A 6,000-nucleotide genomic window follows, 5' to 3' on the forward strand; every position below is an offset into this window, starting at 1 on the left:
ACTTTCCTCTCAAGTGGCACCTGCAACCTGTGGTATTTGCAGAGCAATTGGTTAAAGCATTTTCAGGGTCAGCAGTTTATCTTGGAATAAATAAAATCCACAACTACTCCGTACAAACCAACACTTAGATGCATCATCATTCACACAAGCAGCTCCCCAAATCACAAAACAGCACTAGGTCTGCTCTGCAGAAACAGCTACAGGAGTGCCAGCAACCTCAGGAATCACTAATGATGACAAATGGCAGGCCTGGAAACTCTACAAGATGCCAGTTTTCCATAAACTGCTGAATCTCTGCTTTCTGCTAAGTGAGGCCCCTTGTTCTGTCTCCAAAAAGCAATAAGCAAAGAAAAAGCTACTTAAAATTGCTAGAGTAGGAAGTAGAGAAGATAGGAACACAAAAATGCTGTCCAGCCAAATGAATCAGAAAATGCAAATAAACTGAGTGAATGCTCCAGGAAAAACTTGCCTAAAATTTCATGCACTGAAACAGACCAACCACTTGAATAGATTGTGTGACTATTATTGACTTTTTGATTAAAGCTGCACCAACATTTAGAAGACTTTTGTCAACAATTTCCACCAAATTTGTATGGGTCTTTTTTAGTTTTGTTAGAAAGGATGGAGTACCTGCAGAAACTTCTCATATCCCTCTTATTTCTTATGGTGCTTTAAAAATTTATTTATAGCTGATAGGCCGAATTCTCAATTTCTGTTGAGGTCCAAACCTTATCTTGAAGAACTGTTTAATAAAAATGTAACGCTCCAATAATAAAATGCTACTAAATAATTTGCATTCCAACATTATGCAAACTTCAACACAGGGTTATATTTTATACAGACTGAATAGGGGGAGCCTATAGATCACAGAAATCTAAGACTCAATAAACCAGCACATTAATTCTTCACATATGCAGGGGTACACGTGAACTCAACAGCATTAAAAGCCACAAGAGACAAAAGTGCACTTCCTGGAAAACAATACCCAGATGCTGAAGTACTTAAAAAACCCAAAAACCAACACCAAAATTAACTGCACCTGGAAAAGATCAAAAGATCAAACCTGATTTTGACGGAGTTGCTTTTGGTATTGTCATTTTATGTCAAGTCAATAATCCACATGAAATCATAATAATCAGAAGATTATTATTAATAATCAAATTATTATCAAACAAACTATTATTAATATAATTAATGGGATATAGCAGTTGTCCCTGAAGCAGCAGGCAATCATCTTATAACCTTCCCCAGCCATAAAGTGTTCTTAAATTAATAAAACAAAAAAAAACAAACCAAAAACTAAAAGCACAAAACCACACATATCAATAACCCAACTGTAAGAACTCAGTGTTCTGACAGAATTTGGTTTTGAGACTTGGAGTTCCAAAACGCAAAGGACAAACAAGGTGATCTCTACTCTCAGCCTCTCTGCCAAGTTTAAGAATTTGAAAATCTCTTCTGTTTCTCTGTGAAATTTTTAATGTGAATATTAAAAATTAATTATGCTGGTGTCATCCGAAAATGACATGAAGATTTAAAACTAATTTTTAAAAACCTTTAAAATGCTTCAAACTAACTCTTTGCAAACAGCATCACTAGATTTATAGTACAAAGACATAAACAAGCGTTTTACGTTAACTGGCATAAAGTTAAGAAGAGGAGTAGAAATGCCAGCATTAGTGATGAAAGACCTAAAATTCAAAAACAGGATTAAAAATTGAGGAACAAAATAAAACGAAAAAAAACCACAAAACAAAAAGCACCAAAAAAACCGTAACCAATCCAAGCTCCACTTCTACCACGCCACAAAAACCTCTCTGTTGGGTCAGCCCAAAGTCTGAGGCTTTTTAAATCTTAATCATTAAAACAGCCCTAAGACAAAATTTTACTTGATTTGGCATTGAACGTTTACAGAGAAACTCTGCAAGTGGAGAACTATGAAAGCAGTTCTTAAAAAAATTATTTGGCTCCAAATCTGATAAAAACAAAGGTCGAAAACTCATATAATTCTTGGAGCCCTCTGAACATGAAAGGTTTGATGTTTGCAAGATACCAGGCATCACGGGGCTGGCCTATTTCTCCCGCAATTTACAGCAAATTTAACCTTATCAGTATTCAGGACCAACCCTAATAGGGAGAAGAAAGATGTCACAGCAATAGAAGGAGCAGAGATAAAAGGAAAGCAGCGAGGAAGAAAAGCACATCACATCTTAATTGAGCTGGGGATGGCTGATACCGCCTGGAGCAATGGGAAAACGCTTCTGACGGTGCAGCCGGCGAGCCCAGGCAGGGCGGACCGGCCCCAGAACCTGTCACTTGTTGAGCACAGCTTCAGCAGCACTCGAGTGCTTGTTAAAGCTGAATGAATAATTTGCCACGAACAATACGTTTGACAAACTCAGGCTCTCTCTTTTCATCGTGTTCCTAGAACACCGTGAATGGAATTGCATTATTCAGATGGAGCTGAATTTCTCTGCAGCGTTTCCCCACGTAGAGCTCAGCTGCCAGCATTCAGAGGGTTGCTGAGCTGTGTTCAAAAAAGACAATCTGGTACTTCTCCTTTTCCTGACTGGATGAACAAATGTAACCTACTTCTGAAAACAGACATGCACCAAGTATTTAAAAATTGATTTCTGTCAGTAACTGGCTATGTGACACTTTCAGTGTGGAAAAAAAGGGATTTAGTAAACATGAGTAGGACTCTCTTGTACACTGATTGCGGTATTTTCTGAGGCCCCCATCAATACAAGGAATGAGTGAATCTGACTCCATGCTCTTAGGAGGCTAATTTATTATTTTATGATCTATATGATATTAAAGAATGCTATACTAAAGAATAGAGAAAGGATACTTATAGAAGGCTTAACAAAATACTAATGAAAAACTCGTGACTCCTTCCAGAGCCTCAACACAGCTGGGCAGTAATTGGTCATTAAGTTAAAACAATTCACATGAAACCAATCAAACAATCACCTGTTGGCTAACAAAGTCCAAACCACATTCAAAAGCAGCAAAACACAGGAGAATTGAATCAGATAATTATTGTTTTCATTTTTCTCTGAGGCTTCCCAACTTCCCAGGAGAAGAAATCCTGGCAGAGGGATTTTTCAGAAAACATGACGGTGATACACCAATAGTTGAACTTACTAAAAAAATTAACTACACCATAACCAACACACACTACTGTATGCTGAAAGAAGACTTTTCTCATAAAAGTCACTTTTTCTGGCTGTTCATGAAATTCAAATTTAATAAAAGTTTAAACAACTTAAATATTTAAGTTAAGAGTTATGGCTGCTTACATCCATTTTGTTGTACAATACTAGTCCAGACCCCACTACCATTATTACATTGTGTTATCTTTCTAAAGCACTCAGTCATTTATAACTACCTAAAAAAAACCCCCAACAATCCACAACTTCTGTCTCACTGTCCCCAGGATCTGCTCCTCAAACAGCACAGCAATGAGAGCACAATTACTGAAATGAAGATGTTGGCAGCCATCCAGGTGCCAGTAAGAATACAACGGGTATTACTCACCAGTTCCTTGTGTGCTGTAATCTGCCAGCTCTAAAAACAGAACATTCCCAGCAGTGCCTGTTCCCTCCTTTTGATGCCAGATTCTTTTGTACAACGCTGTCATCTTAGCTTAGCAGGAGCATTACTTATTTTTTAATTCCCTGTTGGTATTTATTTTTCCCGTTCTCTAACGTGGACCCTTGAGACAGCTGCCCTACACCAAGAGCCCAAAACACAGCAAACGAGCACCCAAAATCGCTGCCACCTGAAATTTAGCTGAGTGCAAACAGGGCCTAAAAGCCAATCTTTGCCATTTCTTGACCTGTGGGTGATGTGGAAGGCTTTCAAAGCCCAATCTGTGCAATAACCTCCGAAAAAAGAAATCATTCTAGGCATCAGAAAACTACCACTTCGGATGATGATTTGCCTGCAGATATCAGTTTTGCACTCCTCAAGCCCAGAACAGCAAGGCAAAATGCAGAGGGGCTTTGGAGAAGCTGACAGGCATCAGCCAAAGGCCAATTAATCAGGGAAAGGTAAATAGAATGAGCATTCTGGGTTTAATTTAGGTGCCTAATTACATTTCCTGTTCAACTCTTGAACACTTGGTTAACCTTAGCAGAAACACTTTTATTCCTTTGTAACCCCTCTTCTGTGAAGATATGCTTGGTCACTGCCTTAAATATTGTGAATTTCAGAGTTATTTTGGAATAGCGCTAGTAGGTACAAGCAAGAAACTTTTACATGACCTCAAAAAAAGCTGTACTGGTAAAACCAGACATTTTTAGTGTTGGATGCTCTCCTTTGTCCTCCTGACCCTTCCCCAGCTCCACTGTCCTTGTCTGGTCACACTCCAGCTCCCCACAAAAGCCGAGGGACCCAGAACTGGGCACAGCACTTGGGGTGCCCCTCATCAGTGCCAAGCACAGGATAAGCTCCTGAGACACGAGCTCAGCTCCTGAAAAATTTTCCCTAATGCATTACAAGTATCAGCACAAAATCACACCACTGTTACACATCCTAAAGCATTCACGGGTGCTCAGAAGCCACAACCACCCCCCAGCAACAGGCAGTATTGCACTCACCTCCACAGGGGTTGCTCAGGAAGCAGAAACCAGCCTGGAGGAAGAGCCAGAATCAGGATGATGGTGGAGGCACAACCAACACAAAAGGGAGCTCCAAGCACAGTACAACCTTTTATACTCTTCATCCCAAATGCATTGCACCTGTGTGCCCTCTGTTCCCTTTGCTGGTTGGTCAGTGCCTCTGGGCACTTAATGGCTCGTTATCCTTAATGCTCTTCACCTGTTTGGCTCATTATCTTTAATGTTCTTCACCTGTTTTTCACAGGTGTAGCCAATTAGCGATGAGCAGGGCCACAGCTCCACTCCCAATCCCCACAAACTGTTTGCCTGCAACAGGCCAGGATCAGGCACAGTGGGCACCCACCCTCAGCTGTGGGGCTGACCCAGGTGTTGGACAAGATAAGAATTTTTTTTTTTAATGTAACTTTATTCAGTTATCACAGAATTATAGAATAAAAAAACCTCTGAGATCAATAAATCCAACCCCTGTTCACCCTTGCCCTATGGGAGAGAATTGAAGTTTCTTTCCAGGTGAAGCCTGGTGAGATCTTAACATCTCAACAAGCTGGGAGTAGCACAGAAGATACACAAAAGATAACAGCCATGAGTGGCCATTAATTTAACTATTTCCAACATTATTATTAACTCCAAACATCACCCCTGGCACTGCTGGAGATACCTGCTCTGGTAAAGGAGATATAAAAGAACCAAGGAATGAGGAATTCCTAATTATAGGAAGCCAAATACTAAGAACTGTGTAACTTGGGGCCAATGAACACTGAACCAATGAATTTTCATGGGTTTTGACTCTGTAAGTGTGTGAAAAATCTAGTAAAATTGATGTGTGATGGAATGATTTCCTCTGCACGGCCCGGGTCCTGTGTGGATGAAATTATTTCTGTTGCACATCCTGGCCAAAACAGCATCCTGGTTGTTATGAACAAAAATTCAGTTAATGTTTTTTTTGTGGGAGGGAGTTGCAGGGACGCCATCGGGTCGGTCTCTGCCAGGATACTTAGTGCTTTGTTATTGTAATACCGGGTCGTTAAGGCTTATCTCTTCTTTTGTATTAGTAAAAAGCCTGGCTGGGTGCGGTGGACCCTTCCCCCGAGGCAGTGCTCTCTTAGAACATAGGGAAGACACCTGAGAGGGTGGGGGGGGGGTTATGCAAAGTGACTCCAAAGTCCAGAATGCTTTGTGGGACCCCGACTCGAAATGCAACGAGAAAACCCCAAAAACAACGAGCCAAATAAGAATTGAGAGACTAAAATGATGTCTGGACATGAGGAGCCGATGGCTGAGCCTGCAGAGATGCGGAGCCCCTCTCGCCCTGAGCAGGAGTGGTCCCAACGCCGGGACCAGACACCTGGGAAGGTCACAGGAGCAACATCTGACG

At 40.9% G+C, this 6,000-nt stretch overlaps 1 long non-coding RNA gene across 1 annotated transcript in view; it reads right to left on the bottom strand.

The window, feature by feature from the left end:
• Positions 1-3,874, bottom strand: part of LOC141728306 (uncharacterized) — a 232,446-nt gene extending 228,572 nt beyond the window's left edge. Inside the window, exon 1 of the long non-coding RNA XR_012579220.1 lies at positions 3,541-3,874. This is a non-coding gene — a long non-coding RNA (uncharacterized LOC141728306). The remainder of the gene's footprint in view (positions 1-3,540) is intronic.
• Between the last annotated feature and the right edge of the window lie 2,126 nt (positions 3,875-6,000).

This window comes from Zonotrichia albicollis, chromosome 2, assembly GCF_047830755.1.
Source record: "Zonotrichia albicollis isolate bZonAlb1 chromosome 2, bZonAlb1.hap1, whole genome shotgun sequence".
NCBI lineage: Eukaryota > Metazoa > Chordata > Aves > Passeriformes > Passerellidae > Zonotrichia > Zonotrichia albicollis.